Source organism: Canis lupus, chromosome 8 (assembly GCF_048164855.1).
Source record: "Canis lupus baileyi chromosome 8, mCanLup2.hap1, whole genome shotgun sequence".
Lineage (NCBI taxonomy): Eukaryota > Metazoa > Chordata > Mammalia > Carnivora > Canidae > Canis > Canis lupus.
Window position 1 is genome coordinate 76,969,860 of NC_132845.1, and position 21,035 is coordinate 76,990,894.

Here is a 21,035-nt window from a genome sequence, read left to right on the forward strand (position 1 = left end):
CGCCGCGGGGCACGCCGGGATCGACGCCGGGCACGCCGGGATCGCCGCGGGGCACGCCGGGATCGACGCCGGGCACGCCGGGATCGCCGCGCTGCACGCCGGGAGCCGGGGGGCCTCCGCCGGGGTGGGCCGCTCCGTGCGCGGCGCTTTGCCGCGCTTAGGGCTGTTAAAGTGGGGCGGGCAGGGCTTGGCTCCGTCTTCGGGTCTAGGTGATACAAAGCATAAACAGAGAGACTATGGGGTTAGCAGGCCTGAGTGGCGTGCGAACCCCAGAAGTCGGGGAGGCGGCTCGGTTCCGGGTCTGGGTGTTGGCTGCGCCTGCGTTCCGAGCCTGAAAGGTCGGCGGGGAGTACACGTCTGCGCGCTGTCTTGTGTTGTGCTTGGATAAAACGTGCCAAGGAGTGAGAAAGCCCGGCCGCCCAGGCGCCCCCCTCCCGGTCCGCGTTCCTGCTGGAGAGTTATTTGGCAAACAAAGATACAAAAAGTCCTAGGGACAAGCACAGACGCTGATCTTCCGGCCTTTGTAGGAGTTTATCCACAGAGAATTATGAGATGCGTGAAGAAGAATGGGTGTGTAGTGATTTTTCCCAGGGAGATCAATGAGGAATCGATAAGTCCTGTTGCAGTCGTACAGTCTATGTGCGTGTGTATGCGACCGGGAGCGATGAGGTAGCACACTGGGTGGGCTGGGGAAACGCTCAAGATAGGGTTTTTAAAAGATAGGAAATGAGGTTGGTGGGACTCTAGTGATCTAAAGAAAATAATAAGCAGGAAGAAAATACCCGAAGTCCTAGGAGGTAGAGCCACCTAATCTAAATATGTCTTGAGAGAACAGACGCGGAAGCTTGATGTCCATTATCTTCTAGAATTTTTGCTATGTCGGAAAATAATATTTGTTAATGATTATTTGAATAATAATTTAACAAATTAAAGACTGCAAGAAATGGGACGCCTGGGTGGCTCAGTGGTTGACCCTCTGCCTTCGGCCCAGGACGTGATCCTGGGGTCCCGGGATCGAGTCCCCCATCAGGCTCCCCGCGAGGAGCCTGCTTCTCCGCCTCTCTCTGTGTCTCTCATGAATAAATGAATATAATCATAAAAGAAAAAAGACTGGAAGAAAATAGCGAAAATATTAACAGTAGCAAATGTTAGACTTTAGATGTTAAGTCAATTTCTTTTTTTTTTCTGCTCTTTTATAGTTTTATCAGTTATTATTCGCTAAATTCATTTGCTTTGCAAGGCCCTTGCTACATGGTTTGTTATTTTATTACGTTAATAGCTAATGGTGCAGGGTTGGCAGTCAGGTGGCCTGTGGTTCTGTTCACCTCCATCGCCTACTCAGAGGCTGTTTGATCGTGGCAGATCTCCTAACCACAATTCCCTAGTAAATCAGGTCTATTTGGTAATCTTTTTTTTTTTTTTTTTTAAGATTTTTGAATTTATTTATGAGAGACACAGAGAGAGGGAGAAGCAGGCTCCATGCAGGGAGCCTGACGTGGGCCTCGATCCTGGGTCTCCAGGGTCACGCCCTGGGCTGGAGGTGGCGCTAAACCGCTGAGCCACCGGGGCTGCCCCACTGTTTGGTAATCTTTATAAAGTGCCTGGCACATAGTAAGTGCTCAGCAAAGGCTAATTACTGTGACAGTACAACTATGACTATGGGGTAGATTCTGTTATTCAAATTTTACTTTTGAGGAAACTGAGGCAGGCTTGGTGAGATTATGATTTACCTAAAGTCAGTCATCTAGGAACTTGCTCAGTAGGGGCTCAAACTCAGGCGATTTGAACAAACACAGGGAGTGTATTACATTGTTAATAGTGACTAAGGATTGGTTAATAAAACGTGTTGTAGCAATAAAAAGGAATGGAGCCCTGATACCCTGCTACAACACAGATGATCCTCAAATACATGCCAAGTGAAAGAAGCCAGACATGAAAAACCAAATCCTATATGATTCCATTTCTATGAAATGTCCAAAATAGGCAAGTCTATAAAGACAGGGAGTAGATTAGTGATTGCTTAGGGTTGGGAGAGGGGCAGGGGCAGGAATGGCAGCTAATGGATCCTGAATTTCTTTTGGGGGGAGTAAAAATGTCTTAAAACTAGATTTTAATGGTTGCCCATCCCTGGGAATATACCAAAAAACACTGAATTATATACTTTAAATTAGAAAATTGTATAGTATCTGAATTATGTATCAATGAAGCTGTTAAAAATATTTTTTCCTAGTGTTTGCCTGTGGGCATTAAATAGAGCTGTGGGCAATAGAGCAATAGAAATGAGAAGAATTTTTAGCATTTAACTAACAGTTCAGAATTTTAAAAAGGTTTTTTCAATGTACGTGTTATTTTTAATTACAAAAAATACTATTTTAAAAAAGTAATTTAGGGGACGCCTGGGGAACTCCGTGGTTGAGAATCTGCTTTTGGCTCAGGGTGTGGTCCTGGAGTCCTGGGATCAAGTCCCACATCGGGCTCCCCACAGGAAGCCTGCTTCTCCCTCTGTATGTGTCTCTGCCTCTGTCTCTCTCTCTGTATCTCTCATTAATAAAGAAATACAATCTTTAAAAGAATAAAAACTAATTTGGGTGCCTGAATGACTGAGTTGGTTGAGCATCAACTCTTGGTTTTGGCTCTGGTCATGATCTCAGGGTCATGAGATCAAGCCCTGCATCAGGCTCTGTGCTCAGCATGGAGTCTGCTTGAGATTCTTCCCCCTTCCCTCATCCTTTCCCTCCCTCTCCGCTCCCTCCCACCTCACGTGTGCATGTGTGCACATGTGTACTCTCTTGCTCTCTCAAATAAATAAAAATTTAAAAAAAAAACAACTAATTTACTTTTTAAAAATCAGCAAATAGGAATGCCTGGGTAGCTCAGCAGTTGAGGGTCTGCCTTTGGCTCAGGGCATGATCCTGGAGTCCTGGGATCAAGTCCCACATCAGGCTCCCTGCAAGGAGCCTGCTTCTCCCTCTGCCTATGTCTCTGCCTCTCTCTCTCTCTCTCTCTCTCTCTCTCTGTCTTTCATGAATAAATAAGAAAATCTCTTAAAAATCAGCAAGCAGGGATCCCTGGGTGGCGCAGCGGTTTGGCACCTGCCTTTGGCCCAGGGCGCGATCCTGGAGACCCGGGATCGAGTCCTACGTCGGGCTCCCGGTGCATGGAGCCTGCTTCTCCCTCTGCCTGTGTCTCTGCCTCTCTCTCTCTCTCTCTCTCTCTCTCTGTGACTATCATAAATAAATAAAAATAAAAAATAAAATAAAAATCAGCAAATAAATAAAATGCTACCCAAGACTCAGCTGGCCTAATTTGTGTAGAGGGTCCTCATACCTCCTTTGAGGACAGGAGGACTCATAAAGAAGCACTGAAGATGCTCAGGGTGTTATTCACTTAGCAGATATGTAGTGGTGGCCCATTTGGTGGTGATGATACATATGTGAATAATATGCACTTCCTGCCTGGCTAGCTGGCAGCCTAGTTGGGGAACCAGCTCTGGACATCAACAACTACAACACACAGTGTTTAGACGCGATGAAGCAGAGGAAAGAATGACTAATGAGGTAGCGTCCCAAAGCCAGGATGTTTGAACTGGTTGTGGGGAGGAACACCCAAGGCCAAGGCTTCAGGGATGGGCTTCCACAGGAGAGAAGCTAGTGCCTCTGAGGGCCCTGTGATAAAAGTAGCTAAGCTCCTGGTTCTCCAAAGGAGGCCACCCTAAAACTTTGGGGCTGTATGCCGTCATCCTGCCTATCCTCTAAGGGTAGCCAAGTATCAGGAGTGAGGCCCTTTCTCCCAAAGGAAGACTGCCCAAAAGGACCCTGTGCAATGATATAATCCAGCCAACAAAACTGGGCTAGTCAATGGCTGAAACTCCTACCTGGCCTGCCCCCACTCAGGGCCTCCTTGTAGCTTTCCTAACTTAAGGCTGCATAATGAGTCTTTGTTCTTTGCCACCCAAAGCATACAAACCTAGAAAATGGCTTTTTATTTCTTAACAGCTGTATTTTTAGGCAGAGCTACCTATTATGTACAAAGGCCCAGAGCATGAGCAAACCTTGTGTGTCTTCCATGTGGAAATGTCCTGTTGAACACAGAGCCATTAGGTCTAGAGCTCAAAAGAAAACTGGCAAAAACTTTGGTGTGAGTGTGAAGGTGTGAGTGGAAATTGAAGCTTTTGAAGTTACCCAGAGAGAGTCTACAATAGGGAGACTCACTTGGTGCTTACCAGGTGCCAGAGAGTTGATCTCCGCTCTTCACAGGGATGTGCTCATTTAATCCCCAAAAGATTCCATGAGGATGTGTGCCCACACTGCATTAGCATGGTCTCACTTACTCCTCTAAGGAGTTTGCAGAGTTCAGCAGAGTTCAGCAGAGTTCAGCCTATTTCACAGGAAAGTGAAGCTCAGAGAAGAGTTACAAAATATCAGAGCCAGAATGCTCTTTCTTCTCTGGCCAGCTCCCAACATGCACATATACTAGCACTGTTCCAACCTTACCTCTCAGTTTCAGGGCCTACCAGTGTCAAGGATACCTCTCCATTCTGCACTAAACCCCTTTAATGCACCAAAGTGGAAAATGTAGGGGAGACAAGCCAGGTAAGGCTTTAACTCTTCTGAAGCAGATAAATCCTAGACAGCACTTAGCCTTCTGCTGAAATGGCTGTTGTCTGAGCAATCCTGAAGCCTCAAACTGGCAATGAGAATGGGCAAGGCCCTGAAGGAAACACCAGCAAAGTCAAGTAAGATTGTGATCTCTTTTTTAGCATCCCAGGAGCAGGAATTGTAAACCCTTGCTGACTGCCAATCATGGGGTTGTATTCCTGGGCACTCATAGGAATGAGGCAGTTAAGTGTGGCAGTCACAGTTATGGGCTCTGTGGCCAGACTGACTGGGTCAAATCCAGTACCTACCTTACAGAGTTGGCATGTTTAGAGTAGCACCTGGCGAGTGGCAAGCATGAAAAAAATATATTAACCATTATCTTCCCATATATCCAAAGCAAGGAAACAAGATTCTGGATGAAGAAAATTAAAGTTTTCTTGGAGTATCTCCATAAACTACAGTTTTCCTGGAGTATCTCCATATGGTAGGCAGAATAATGGTTCCCCAAAGATGTCCACACTCCAAACCTCCAGAGCCTGTGGATATGTTACTACATTTGCCCAAAGAGACTTCGCCGATGGGATCAAGGTTAGGGACCTTATGATGGCAAGATTATCCTGAATCATTTGGATGGGTCTGATCTAATCACATGGGTCCTTCAGAGGAGAATCTTCCCTTGCTGAGTTAGAAGGAGATGTAACTATGGAAGAAGAGTCAGCTCCAATCTTCCCCTTTCTGGAGATGGAAGAATGGGCCATGAGTCAAGGAATGTAGGAGGCCTCTAAAAGCCAGAAAAGGCAAGGAAACAGATTCTCCACTGAGCCTCCAGAAAGCACTGCAGTCCTGCCAACACCTTAATTTTAGCCCTATGAGACCCACATAAGGCTTCAAACCTCTAGAATTATGAGGTAATAAGTTTGTGGGAGTGTGTGGTAATTCACTGCAGCAGCAGTGGGAAATGAATACACTCCCATACAAATCCTTTATTTCATGCAAACTGTCCTCCTGTTTATTCACTGTCAACAGTCACAAAAGCCTGCTTCCCCAGTTCTGTCTCTACCTTTTCTGCATGATACTAAGTACCCCTCCAATGACCCCTAGATAGATAGATCCATGTGTCTCACAGTATTGTGTGTGTGTGCGCGCACGTGCACACGCCCGCGCACAATGGTGCTCACGTGAGCACACCCAGAGCTCTGGGACCCCTTATGGTGGCTGCCACTGACCTTGTTGCAGTGATAGCAGCAGGGCAAGGTGCTGTTGTTCCCAGGCCCTAAGACATGGCCTCCTGCCTGACACCATTACTGTAGATGCCTTAGACTTCTTTAGTTTATTTTCATTCTCTGACTGCTGGAGCCTGGGGCCAGGTGGGAGGACAGTCAGGACATAAGGCATAGTTCTGTGCCTTTCAACTGAATAGGAGCCTTCACTCTGCACTCTTGTGATGGAGCTTTTTCCTGGAGGCTCCTTCGTCTCAGTCCCAGCCCAGGCAACCTAAGCCTGACTCCTGGGGCCTCTACCATGAGCTTATATAGTTCCCTGAAGCTTATATAGTTCCCTGAAAAGTGCTTAGAACAGTGCCTGGCATTTAGTAATCACTGCATAAGAAAGCTTATAAACAAATATCTTACATATGTTCTGTCTTCTGTCTAGGGTGATTTGTATAGCATACAGATTAAGAACACAGATGTTAGGGTCTGACTGCTAGCCTTGATTTGGATCCTGTCTGCACCACCTACTAACTTTATAACCTTGGGCAAATCACTTAATCTTCTAAGCATCTAATCCTCTAAATTTCCCCATCTGTAAAACAGTGATAATTGTTACCTTCTGAGATTAAATGCGATGATAAAACATGTGTATTAAAGCACGTCTGCAAATTGTTTGACACTCTTCCTTCCCAAGGTGGAGACTAATCTCCCCCATATTGAATATGGACTGAACTTGTGACTTACTAGTAATGAGAGCAGTGGAACTGATACCATGTGACTTCTGAGGCTAGGACAAAAAGGCTGTGTGACTCCCATCTGGCTCTCTGGCTCTCAGGATATGGGTTTTAGAGCCCTAGGTCATCCAGGAAGAAGTGCAGCTACCTTCAAACCTAGGCTGGGGCAACACATGAAGAGATCACGCTTAGACAGACTATTGGAGCCCCCAGGCTTTTGAATCTCCCCAGCCCAGGCATCAGGCCTGGGACTGACAAAGGTTTTGAAATGACATCAGCTCCAGCCAGTGTTGACTGCAGCTGCATGAAAAACCCTTATCCAGAACCTCCTTGCTGAGCCTGTTCAACCTCCGGAATGATCAAAAGTAATAATAATTATTACAGGTGTTGGTTTACAATTTGGGATATTCTGTTACACAGCAATAGATAACTGATATGCACATAAAGCACCGAGAACATGAAAAGTGCTGAGTAAATAGTAGTCCTAATTATTATTACTTCAAACTAGCATCATCCTGGCCCACTAGGGCTTCATTTATTAATAATGGCAACTATTGTTTCTTAAGTACTTAGTATAAATCAGGCATAGTGCATATATGGTTTCTTCACTCAGTGGTCAGTGCATGAGTATCATTATTCCCTTTTTACTGAACTTCCAAGGGGTTGAGTCAACACCCAAGAAGTAATGTGGCTCCTCTGAGTCTCAGAGCCTGTCATAAAGCATATTTTGGTATAGTAACTGCCACTTGAGTCGCTCTAAAGTGCTACCAGTGGTGAGATCTCTGCCCAGGCTGGGCCACCAATATCTCCATGAAGAACTGACAGGACTGGGGCTCTTGCCATTCCCTGTGGCATTCTTCCAGGTTGGCTTCTGCACACTCGACACCAGGTATATATGGTCAACATAATTCAGCAAGAGAACAGCGACTCATAGGCCTTAAGACTCCTTGTCACACTTTTGTTTTCACTACAAGGACGTGAAAGACAATTGATTGCTGTGTAAGATTTAGTGATGTTTCCATTAGCCAGTTGTTAACTTGATCTCTTGGATAATTAATTTCTGATGACTCAACCTCTTGGCAGCTCCCCCAGACCAGTATTATTGCTACCCTGCACCTATCATGAGCTTTGTGGCCAGACTAATGGGGTTCAATTCCCAGCCCAGCCGTTTCCTAGCAGGGAATTATTGGGCAAGTCACTTAATCTCTCCCAGACTCAGTATCCTTATCAGTAGAAGGGGAGTAATTATTGAATTGACCACAAGGGGCGATTGTGAAAATTTAAGGAGATAATCAGTATGTAAGGTGTTTAGCAAGTGTCTGGCACACAGTTAGAGCTCAAGGAATATTAGCTCTCTTTGTTATTCTGTGTCTGTTGCCCCACTTCTATATAGAAAACACCTCAGCCTACCTTTAAATTGTTTCCTTAACTACTTCCCTCAGCCAGGAGCCAGAACTTGAAATTTCCTATGATGATAAACAGGAGGTTTGATGAGGTAAGAGCCTCTCCCCTTCCTCCTTGTCTCCCCCTTCTCCTTGGAGTTCAGTTGTTGTCAATAATAGCAATGACAACACATGTACTGAGTGCCCATTATGTAGTTGCCAGACCTAGTCTTGAAATTGTATATTTATTATTAACGCAGATCTCACAACGAATCATTCAAGCGAGGTATTTTTACTCATTTATTCACCTTTTTTTTTTTCATTTAACAAATACTTATTGTGTTCCTTCAATAATATAGGAGCTTGGGATGCATTAAGGAATAAGACAGAGAGAAATCCCTGCTCACTTTGTGCAGGGACAAATGTGTAAATAAGGAAACAGGTAACAAATGTAGCATGTCAAAGAGTAGTAAGTGCTGTGGAGAAAAATAAAGGTGAGAAGGCAGAGAGAGAAGGAGAAGCAAATTCCTCCTTTAAACAACATCGTTGAGGAAGAAGTAAGACAGGTAGAGAAGCAGAATCTGGCTCTAGAGGAAAGCAGACATCAGTGTTTCTGACTTGCATGAAACATATTTCATGTACTCAGCTCTTTGAAAATGCATGGGCGATCCTGACTTAAAGCAGCCTTAATTTTTTTTTAAAGATTTTCATTTATTTATTTTAGAGAGGGATAGAGAACACGAGAGTGGGTAGAGCCAGAGGGAGATGGGGAGAGAGAATCCTGAGCAGAGTCCACGCCAAGTCTGGAGCCCAATGTGGGGCTCAGTCCAGGACCCTGGGATCACGATCTGAGCCCAAATCAAGAGTTGGATGCTTAACCAACTGAGCCACCCAGGCACCCCAAAGCAGCCTTAATTTTGAAGTGCACAAAAAAACCCATCTGGCCACACATAGGGCTAGAAGTTGGTTTTCATGTTAAAAAAATCTGTTTCTTAATTGGTTTTATTAAATCTTTACTTTTTTAAAGATTTTATTTATTTATTCATAGAGAGAGAGAGAGAGAGGCAGAGACACAGGCAGAGGGAGAAGCAGGCATCATACAGAGAGCCTGACGTGGGACTCGATCCAGGGTCTCCAGGATCACGCCCTGGGCTGCAGGCAGCGCTAAACCGCTGCGCCACTGGGGCTGCCCTAAATCTTTACTTTTAAGTAAAAAAAATAATAAGGTAGTTGAGGGAAGTCCTCACTTTGTAAGAAGGTGACATGTAGGCAGGGACATGAAGAAGGTGAGGAAGTGAGACATGAAGAGACTTGGGCCAACATTCCAGACAAGGGGAGCAGCAAGAAGTATCAAACAGAAAGGAACGTGCCTGGGTGTTCAAAGAACACAGGGAGCCAGTGTGACTGTAGTAGAGAGTGAGTGACAGGAGAGTCCTGGGAGAGGAGGGTAGAGAGGTACTAGGGGAAGAGGGAGCAGGGTAGGTCACTGAGCTCTAGGTTCCTGGTAGGACACTGGCTTCCACTCTGAGTGAGGTGTGGAGCCATGGGAGAGTTTGAGCAGACAAGTGGCATGATCTAGTTTAAATTGTAGAAGACTCTCTCTGGCTCCTGTGTTGAGAAGAGAGTAGAAGGGCAAGAGTAGAAGCAGGGACAACAGCCGTGCCTGATGGCTCAGTGGTAAGTGTCTGCCTTTGGCTCAGGTCATGATTCTGGGGTCCAGAGACTGAGCCCTGTATTGGGCTCCCTGCTCCATGGGGAACCTGCTTCTCCCTCTCCCTCTGCTGCTCCCCCCTGCTTAAAAAAGCAGGACAATAGTGAGAAGGCAAAAGATCTTGGTGCATGGTGGCTCAGTCCAGAAAGAAGCAGCGGAGTATAGAGTGAGGAGAGACAGTCAGATTCTGGATATAATTTGAAATATATACAACAGGATTATATGACTGATTTGATTTGGTTATGACAGAAAACAGGGGTCAAAGATGACACTAAGATTTTTGGTCTGAGCAACTAGATGGATGGTGTTGCCATTTATTGTCATGGGAAGGACAGAATTATGATCACATTTGGGGGGGAAGATCAAGGATTCAGTTTTATATGTTGTTTTGGATGCCTTTTATTTTTTGGTAAAGATTTTATTTTTTGAGAGAGCAAGAGAGCATGAGCGAGGGTAGAAGGACAGAGGGAAAGGGAGAAGCAGACTCCCCACTGAGCAGGGAACCCCATGTGGGGCTCCATCCCAGGACCCTGGGATCATGACCTGAGCTGAAGGCAGACACTTAACTGCCTGAGCCACCTAGGCACCCCTTTAAATGTCTTTTAAACAACAACAAAAAAATCAAATAAACATTTGGATATAGAAGTTCTCCCCGCTGGGCAGCCCCGGTGGTGACCCAGCAGTTTAGCACAGCCTTCAGCCCAGGTGGTGATCCTGGAGACCCAGGATCAAGTCACACGTCGGGCTCCCTGCATGGAGCCTGCTTCTCCCTCTGCCTGTGTCTCTGCCTCCCTCTGTGTGTGTCTCATGAATAAATAAATAAAATGATTTTTAAAAATTAACAATCATAGTGGATTAATATGCAACCTTAAAGGAAGGAAATCCTGCCACATTATATGACATAGATGAAAGTTGAGGCCATTATGCTAGGTGAAATAAGCCAGCCAGAAAGGTTAAAATAATATGTGATTCCACTTATATGAATTTGACTACTTTGTATATCTCATATATGAAGAAAGTAAAATGGTGGTTACTAGGGGCTAGGGGCGGTGGGCAATGGAGAGTTGTTGTTCAATGGATATAGTTTTAGTTCTGCAAGATGAAAGGTTCTGGAGACCGTCTCTTAAGAGCATTGGTATATTCAACAGTACTGAATCATACACTTAAAAATGGCTAAGATGATAAACTTTATGACATTTTTTATCACAACAAAAAGTTAATACACAATAATATTTCTATGATGTCAATAATGAGTTAAAATACCATGAAAATGATCATGAAACTATCACCCCATGCAAAAAGAAAAAAAGTTATACAGAGACATGAAAGATATAAAAAAGGCCAAAACCAAACTTTTAGAGTTGAAAACTAAAACATTTGAGCTTTCTTTGGCCCCATCTACCATAAGAATTAAGATCATTCTTAGCAATCAGACTGTTGGTGTTGCAGAAAATGTTGACATCACTTTGAAAGGCTATACTGCTATTGTGAAGGCCCCCAGAAGAAATATGAGGAGGGACTCCAACTACAGCAGTGTAGAACTCAATCTCCTTGAAAGAAAAAAGAGGTTCCAAGTTGACAAATGATTGGGCAATAGAAAGGACCTACGTTCACAGTATTTGTAATTGTGTACAGAACATGGCCAAGGGTGTTACACTGGGCTTCCAGTGCAAGATGAAGTCTCTGTGTGCTCACTTCCCCATCAATGTTATAATTCAGAAGAATAGTTCTCTTGTTGAAATCTGAAATTTCTTGGACAAAAAAATACATCTGCTGGGTTCAGATGAGGCCAGCTGTTGCTTGTTCAGTATCTCAAGCCCAGAAAGATGAGTTAATTCTTGAAGGAAATGACACTAAACTTGTATCAAATTTAGCTGCTTTGATTCAGCAAGCCACAAGAGTTAAAAATAAGGATATCAGAAAAATTTTGGATGGTATCTGGTTCCGAAAAAGGAAAAATTCAGCAGGCTAATGAATAAGATCTAAGTTGTTCAGCTACAGACAGCAAGATGCCAGATGATTTTTCAGACTTTTCGTGATATTTTAAAGATGTGCTAACAGCTGTATATTAAAAAAGAAAAGAAAACTACATGATTGGAGATATTGGATTGGATGGGTAGCAGATTAGACATTGTAGAGAAAAAGATTGATGGGTTAAAGGCATAAAAATAGGCACCATCCAAAATGAAACACAAAATGAAAAAGAATCAACAAAAATAAAAGAGCATCAATGAGCTATGGGACACTTCAAGCCTATGTACAAATAATTAGGGTCTCCAAAAAAGAGGAGCATGAAGGGGATAGAAAGATATTTTAATATTAAAAATTATAAATCGGGATCCCTGGGTGGCGCAGCGGTTTGGCGTCTGCCTTTGGCCCAGGGCGTGATCCTGGAGACCTGGGATCGAATCCCACGTCGGGCTCCCAGTGCATGGAGCCTGCTTCTCCCTCTGCCTGTGTCTCTGCCTCTCTGTCTCTCTCTGTGTGACTATCATGAATAAATAAATAAAATCTTTAAAAAATAAAAATAAAAAAAAATAAAAATTATAAATCCACAGACCTAATATACTCAACAATCACTAGCACAAGAAAAATGAAGAAAACTGCACCAAGAAAACTGCACCAAGAATGAAGAAAACTGCACCAAGATTAACTGTCACAATTAATTTAGCCAAATCAGTGATAAAGAATCTTAAAAGCAGCTAGATAGGGGGGACAATACATGTTACATATAGAGGTACAAGTATAATCCTGACAGATTTGTCCTCAGAAACAATGCAAGTGAGAAGACAGTGGAGCAACATCTTTAAATACTGGGGAAAAGAGTCAACTTAGAATTCCGTGTGTGGAAAAAATGTTTCTCAGAACAACAGGATGACATGAAGACATTTTCAGGTATACAAAAGCTGAAAGGATCATCACTGGTGCTATGGAAAAATAAGAAAATGCTTCAGACAAAAGGACAATGATAGCAGATGGAAATCTGGATCCACACAAAGGAATAAAAAGTAGGATACTATATCATACTTAAAGGATCTATCCAACAAAAAGACCTAACGATCACGAATATTTATGCACCTAATATGGGAGCTGCCAACTATATCAATCAATTAATAACCAAAGTAAAGAGATACTTAAATAATAATACACTAACAGTAGGAGACTTCAACATGGCACTTTTTGCAAATGACAGATATTCTAAGCACAACATCACCAAAGAAACAAGGGCTTTAAATGATACACTGGGCCAGATGGATTTCACAGATATATACCGAACTTTGCATCTGAATGCAACTGAATACACATTCTTCTCAAGTGCACACGGAACTTTCTCCAGAATAGACCACATGTTGGGTCACAAATCAGGTCTCAACCAATACCAAAAGACTGGGATTGTCCCCTGCATATTTTCAGACCACAATGCTTTGAAACTAGAACTCAGTCACAAGAAGAAATTTGGAAGAAACCCAAACGCATGGAGGCTAAAGAGCATCCTGCTAAAAGATGAATGGGTCAACCAGGAAATTAGAGAAGAATTAAAAAGATTCATGGAAACTAATGAAAATGAAGACACAACCATTCAAAATCTTTGGGATACAGTAAAAGTGGTTCTAAGAGGGAAATACATTGCAATACAAGCCTCCCTCAAAAAATTGGGAAAAACTCAAATACACAAGCTCACGTTGCACCTAAAGTAATTGGAGAAAGTACAGCAAGTAAAACCTACACCAAGCAGAAGAGACATAATAAAGATTCGAGCAGAACTCAATGAATTAGAGACCAGAAGAACTGTGGAACAGATCAACAAAACCAGGAATTCGTTCTTTGAAAGAATTAATAAGATAGGTAAACCCCTAGCCAGCCTTAGAGAAAGAAAAAAAGACTCGAATTAATAAAATCACGAATGCAAAAGGAGAGATCACAACCAATATCAAGGAAATACAAATGATTTTTAAAATGTATTATGAGCAGCTATATGCCAACAAATTAAACAATCTGAAAGAAATGGATGCATTTCTGGAAACCCACAAACTACCAAAACTGGAACAGGAAGAAATACAAAACCTGAACAGGCCAATAACAAGTGAGGAAATTGAAGCAGTCATCAAAAAACCTCCCAAGACATTAAAGTCCAGGGCCAGATGGCTTCCCAGGGGAATTCTATCAAACGTTTAAAGAATAAATAATACCATTCTACTAAAGCTGTTCCAGGGGCAGCCCCGGTGGCGCAGTGGTTTGGTGCCGCCTTCAGCCTGGGCTGTGATCCTGAAGACCTGGGATCGAGTCCCACATCGGGCTCCCTGCATGGAGCCTGCTTCTCCCTCTGCCTGTGTCTCTGCCTCTCTCTCTCTGTGTCTGTGAATAAATAAATAAAATCTTTAAAAAATAAAAATAAAAATTAAGCTGTTCCAAAGGATAGAAAGGGATGGAATAATTCCAAACTTGTTTTATGATGCCAGCATCACCTTAATTCCAAAACCAGACAAAGATCCCACCAAAAAGAATTACAGACCAATATCCCTGATGAACACAGATGCAACAATTCTCAACAAGATACTAGCCAATAGGATCCAACAGTGTATTAAGAAGATTATTCACCATGACCAAGTGGGCTGTATCCCTGGGATACAAGAGTGGTTCAACACTCATAAAACAATCAATAGGATAGATCACATCAACAAGAGAAAAAGCAAGAACCATATGATCTTCTCAATAGATGCTGAGAAAGCATTTGACAAAATACAGCATCCATTCCTGATCAAAACTCTGTTCAGAGGGATCCCTGGGTGGCGCAGCGGTTTGGCGCCTGCCTTTGGCCCAGGACGCGATCCTGGAGACCCGAGATCGAATCCCACATCGGGCTCCCGGTGCATGGAGCCTGCTTCTCCCTCTGCCTGTGTCTCTGCCCCTCTCTCTCTCTCTCTCTCTCTGTGTGACTATCATAAATAAATAAAAATTTATAAAAAAAAAAAAACTCTGTTCAGAGTATAGAGATAGAGGGAAAATTCCTCAAGCCATCTACGAAAAGCCCACAGTAAATATCATTCTCAATGGGGAAAAATTGAGAGCCTTTTCCCTAAGATCAGGAACAAGACAGGGATGTCCACTCTGACTTCTGCTATTCAAATAGTACCAGAAGTCCTAGTCTCAGCAATCAGACAACAAAAAGACATTAAAGGCATTCAAATTAACAAAGAAGACATCAAACTCTCCCTCTTCACAGATGACATGATCCTGTACATAGAAAACCCAAAAGACTCCACCCCAAGATTGCTAGAATTCATACAGCAATTCGGCAGTGTGGCAGGATACAAAATCAATGCCCAGAAATCAGTGGCATTTCTATACACTAACAATGAGACTGAAGAAAGAGAAAGTAAAGAGTCAATCCCATTTACAACTGCACCCAAAAGCAGAAGATACCTAAGAGTAAACCTAACCAAAGATGTAAAGGATCTATACCCTAAAAACTACAGAACACTTCTGAAAGAAATTGAGGAAGACACAAAGAGATGGAAAAATATTCCATGCTCATGGATTGGAAGAATTAATATTGTGAAAACGTCTGTGCTACCCAGGGCAATTTACACATTTAATGCAATCCCTATCAAAATACCATGGACTTTCTTCAGAGAGTTGGAACAAATCCTCTTAAGATTTGTGTGGAACCAGAAAAGACCCCGAATAGCCAGGGGAATATTGAAAAAGAAAACCATAGCTGGGGGCATCACAATGCCAGATTTCAGGTTGTACTACAAAGCTGTGGTCATCAAGACAGTGTGGTACTGGCACAAAAACAGACACATAGATCAGTGGAACAGAATAGAGAACCCAGAAGTGGACCCTCAACTTTATGGTCAACTAATATTCAACAAAGCAGGAAAGACTATTCACTGGAAAAAAGGACAGTCTCTTCAGTAAATGGTGCTGGGAAAATTGGACAGCCACGTGCAGAAGAATGAAATTGGGCCATTCTCTTACACCAGACACAAAGATACACTCAAAGTGGATGAAAGATCTAAACGCCAGACAAGATTCCATCAAAATCCTAGAGGAGAACACAGGCAACACCTTTTTGAACTTAGCCACAGCAACTTCTTGCAAGATACATCTAAAAATGTACAAAAATAATACAAAAGCAAAAATGAACTATTGAGACTTTATCAAGATAAAAAGCTTCTGCAAAGCAAAAGAAACAATCAACCAAACTAAAAGACAACCTACAGAATGGGAGAAGATATTTGCAAATGACCTATCAGATAAAGGGCTAGTTTCCAAGATCTATAAAGAACTTCTTAAACTCAACAGCAAAGAAACCAACAATCCAATCATGAAATGGGCAAAAGACATGAACAGGAATCTCACAGAGGAAGACATAGACATGGCCAACAAGCACATGAGGAAATGCTCCGCATCACTTGCCATCAGGGAAATACAAATCAAAACCACAATGAGATACCACCTCACACCAGTGAGAATGGGGAAAATTAACAAGGCAGGAAACAAATTTTGGAGAGAATGTGGAGAAAGGGGAACCTCTTGCACTGTTGGTGGGAATGTGAGCTGGTGCAGCCACTCTGGAAAACTGTGTGGAGATTCCTCAAAGAGTTAAAAATAGAGCTACTCTACAACCCAGCAATTGCACTGCTGGGGATTTACCCCAAAGATACAGATGTAGTGAAAAACCAAGACACCCGCACCCCGATGTTTCTAGCAGCAATGTCCACAACAGCCAAACTGTGGAAGGAGCCTCGGTGTCCATCGATAGATGAATGGATAAAGAAGATGTGGGGATCCCTGGGTGGCACAGTGGTTTAGCGCCTGCCTTTGGCCCAGGGCGCGATCCTGGAGACCCGGGATCGAATCCCACGTCAGGCTCCTGGCATGGAGCCTGCTTCTCCCTCTGCCTGTGTCTCTGCCTTTCTCTCTCTCTCTCTCTCTGTGACTATCATGAATAAATAAATAAAATCTTAAAAAAAAAGATAAAGAAGATGTGGTCTATGTATACAATGGAATATTACTCAGCCATTAGAAAGGACAAATACCCACCATTTGCTTCAACGTGGATGGAACTGGAGGGTATTATGCTGAGTGAAGTAAGTCAATTGGGGAAGGACAATCATTATATGGTTTCACTCATATGGGGAATATAAGAAATAGTGAAAGGGATTATAGGTGAAAGGAAAGAAAATGAGTGGGAAAAATTAGAGAGGGAGACAAACCATGAGAGACCCCTAACTCTGGGAAACAAACAAGGGGTAGTGGAAGGGAAGGTGGGCGGGGGGATGGGGTGACTGGGTGAGAGGCACTGAGGAGGGCACTTGATGGGATGAGCACTGGGTGTTATATGTTGGCAAATCGAATTTCAATAAAAAGTATATATATTTTTTTAAATAAATAAAAATTAAAAAAGGAATAAAAAGCAGAGGAAATTCTAATATGGTAGTAGGCCTAATGTTAATAGGCAAATATGCAAGATTTTTTCCTACTATTTAAATCTCTATAAACATAATTGTTGGTTTAAACAAAAGTAATAATAAAGTGGGAATAGAAAGGGAACTTTCTTAACCTGATAAAGAGCACCTATAAAAATCTGACTATAGTGGGTTGAATTGTGCCACCTCCTCTCCACCCCCAACTCCAGAAAAATACTGTCAAGTCCCAATTCCTAGGATCTGTGAGCATGATCTTATTTGGAAATGGGATCTTGCATTGTACTTAAGCTAAAAGAGTAGGGTGAGGGGCCTCTGGGTGGCTCAGTGGTTGAGCATCTGCCTTCGGCTCAGGTTGTGGTCTAGGGGTCCTGGGATCGAGTCCCACATCAGGCTCCTCACAGAGAGCCTGCATCCCCCTCTGCCTGTGTCTCTACCCCTCTCTGTGTGTCTCTCATGAATAAATGAAAATCTTAAAAAAAAAAAAAAAGAATAGGGTGGGCCCTAAATCCAATGATTACTGTCTTTCTAAGAGAAAGGAGAGGGAGATTTGGATCCCTCCCTCCAAGGGTCTCCTAGGTCTCCTAGGTTTAGGAGAGAAGGCCATGTAAAGAATGATGCAGCTGCATGTCAAAGAATGCCGAGGATTGCTGAGAGTCGCCAGAGCTAGGAAGAGGCAAGGAAGGCTTCTTCCCTAGAGATTTCAGAAGGAGTGTGGCCATGCTGACAAATCTGCCTTCAGAACGTCAGAGAATAAACTTCTGTTGTTTTAAGACACCACAATTTATAGTACTTTTTTAAAATTTTTTATTTATTTATGATAGTCACACACACAGAGAGAGAGAGAGAGAGGCAGAGACACAGGCAGAGGGAGAAGCAGGCTCCATGCACCGGGACCTGACGTGGGATTTGATCCCGGGTCTTCAGGATCGTGCCCTGGGCCAAAGGCAGGCGCCAAACCGCTGCGCCACCCAGGGATCCCTATAGTACTTTGTTATGGCCATTCTAGGAAACTAATATACCTACATATAACCCATACTTAATGGTAAAAGACTGGAGGTTTCCCCCCCTAAAATCAGGAACAAGATAAAGATGTCCATTCTCACCACTCCTACTCAAAATTGTACTGGAAGTACTAGTCAGAGCAGATAGGCAAGAAAAAAAGGCATTCAGATTGGAAATGAGGAAGCAAAACTATATTAGCAGATGACATGATAGTGTATGTAGAATATCATAAGGAGTCCACTAAAAAAGACCCTGCTGGATAAACAGATTAAATAAGATTGCAAGATAGAAGATCAATATATAGAAGTCAATCACATTTCTATACATTAACAGTGAACAGCTGGGAAATGAAAAATGAAAAAAATAATTCCATTTATAATAGCATCAAAAAGAATAAAATCCATGGAGGGGCGCCTGGGAGGCTCAGTCAGTGAAGCATCTCCCTTCTGCTCAGGTCATGATCCCAGTTCCTGGGATCCACCCAGCTTCTTTCTCTCCCTTTCCCTCTGCTGCTCCACCAGCTTGTGCTCTGTTGCTTGCTCTCTCTGTCAACTAAATAAAAAAAATCTTTAAAAAATAAGAATAAGAAACTTGGGAATAATTTATCAAAAGTCGTCCAAAACTTATGCCCTGACAATTACAAATTATTATTAAAGGAAATTAAATAAGATCTTATTAAATTAGAAACATCCCATGTTCATAACCGGAAGACTTAATATTGTTAGAATATCAGTACTCTCCAAATTGATCTCAATACATCCTTATCAAAATTCCAACAACTGCCTTTTTTGTAGAAATTGACAAGTTAATTATAAAATTCATATAAGGATGTAAGGGACCCAGAACAGCCAAAACAAGCAACAAAAGAAAAAATGGATAAACTGAACTTCATCAAGATTAAAAACATTTGTGCTACAAACAAAGTGAAAAGACAATCCACAGAATAGGGAAAAAATCTTTGCAGATCATATATTATATACCTGATAAGGGACTTGTATCATCAAAATTAAAAACTTTTTGCTCTGGGCAGCCCGGGTGGCTCAGCGGTTTAGCGCCACCTTCAGCCCAGGGCCTGATCCTGGAGACCCGGGATCGAGTCCCACATTGGGCTCCCTGCATGGAGCCTGCTTCTCCCTCTGCCTGTGTCTCTGCCTCTGTGTGTGTGTGTGTGTGTGTGTGTGTCTCTCATGAATAAATAAATAAAATCTTTTTTTTTTAATTTTTATTTATTTATGATAGTCACAGAGAGAGAGAGAGAGGCAGAGACACAGGTAGAGGGAGAAGCAGACTCCATGCACCGGGAGCCTGACGTGGGATTCGATCCCGGGTCTCCAGGATCGCGCCCTGGGCCAAAGGCAGGCGCTAAACCACTGCGCCACCCAGGGATCCCTAAATAAATAAAATCTTAAAAAAAAAAAACTTTTGCTCTAAAAAAAGTGCTGTTCAGACAAAGGAAAAACAAACCACAGACTGGACAAAAATCTTTGCGAAATGTATATCTGAGTGAATGACTTGTTTCCAAAACATATACAGAACTCTCAAAATACAACAATAAGCAAACAATCCAATTTAAAAAGGACAAACAGGGATCCCTGGGTGGCTCAGCGGTTTAGCGCCTGCCTTTGGCTCAGGGCACGACCCTGGAGACCAGGGATCGAATCCCACGTCGGGCTCCCGGTGCGTGGAGCCTGCTTCTCCCTCTGCCTGTGTCTCTGCCTCTCTCTCTCTCTCTCTCTCTCTCTCTCTCTCTCTCTGTGTGACTATCATAAAAAAAAAAAAAAAATTTAAAAAAAAAAAAGGACAAACAACTTGAAAGGCACCTCACCAAAGAAGATAATACATGATGGCAAACAACCACATGAAAAAATGTTCAGTATTAGTCATTAGGGAAATGCAAATTAAAGCAATAATGAAACACATTATGCACCTATAGGAGTGACTAAACTTAAAAAGACTGACCATTCTAAAGTTGACAAGGATGTGCAGAACTGAAGCTCTCACATATTGCTGGTGGGAAAAGTAAATGTGTGCAACATTTTGCAACACTATTTGGTAATTTCCTAAAAAATTAAATATACATTCATCATATGGTCCAGCCATTCCATTCATAGGTATTTATCCAAGGGAAAGGAAAGCATATATGCATAGAAAGATTTGTACACCAATGTTTTATTTGTAATAGTCAAAAATTGGAAGCAACCCAAATGTGCATCAACAGACAGATAAACAAATTGGGGCATATCCATACAATGGAATACTACTTATCAAGAAATGAACTACTGGGACATGTAATAACATGGATAAACCTCAAAATAATTATCCTGAGTGAGAAAAGTCAGACAAAATATAGACAGAATAATAGATCTGGAAAATGCTAACTGATACTACAAAAAGCAAATCAGTATTTTCTTGGGTATGGATAGGGAGAGGTAGGAGGAAGGGATCATAAAAAGGTACAAGGACCCTTTTGGGTATGATGGATACACTCACTACCTTGATTATGGTTAGTTTCATGGGTATAAGTATATGTCAAAACATATCAAATTGTACACTTTAAATATCTGTGTATTGTGTATTAATAGATCTCAATAAAGCTAATATATACATCATATATATAATATATATGGATACTCATACATATGCGCATATCCAAATTCATTAGGGTTTTAACAGTGGGATTGTGAGCCTTTGTTAATACTTGGAGATTTTAAAAATGCCCACTTGAACAATCATTGATATTTTGTAAATCTACCAATCTCACTCCTTTTTGTTGTTGTTGAAACATTTTATAATAAACTCCAGATATATCATTTCACATGAAAATTCTTCAGTATGTATCTCTAGAAGATAAGAACTTCTGAAAAACATAACCTCATGCCATTATCTATTGTAGGTATTTTCTAAAGTGAGCAGAGTAGTTTTGGAATATATATATATATATATATATATATATATATATAT

At 42.2% G+C, this 21,035-nt stretch overlaps 1 pseudogene; it reads left to right on the forward strand.

The window, feature by feature from the left end:
* The first annotated feature begins 10,949 nt into the window (after positions 1–10,949).
* LOC140637700 (large ribosomal subunit protein uL6 pseudogene) lies at positions 10,950–11,615 on the forward strand (annotated as a pseudogene).
* The last annotated feature ends 9,420 nt before the right edge of the window (positions 11,616–21,035 follow it).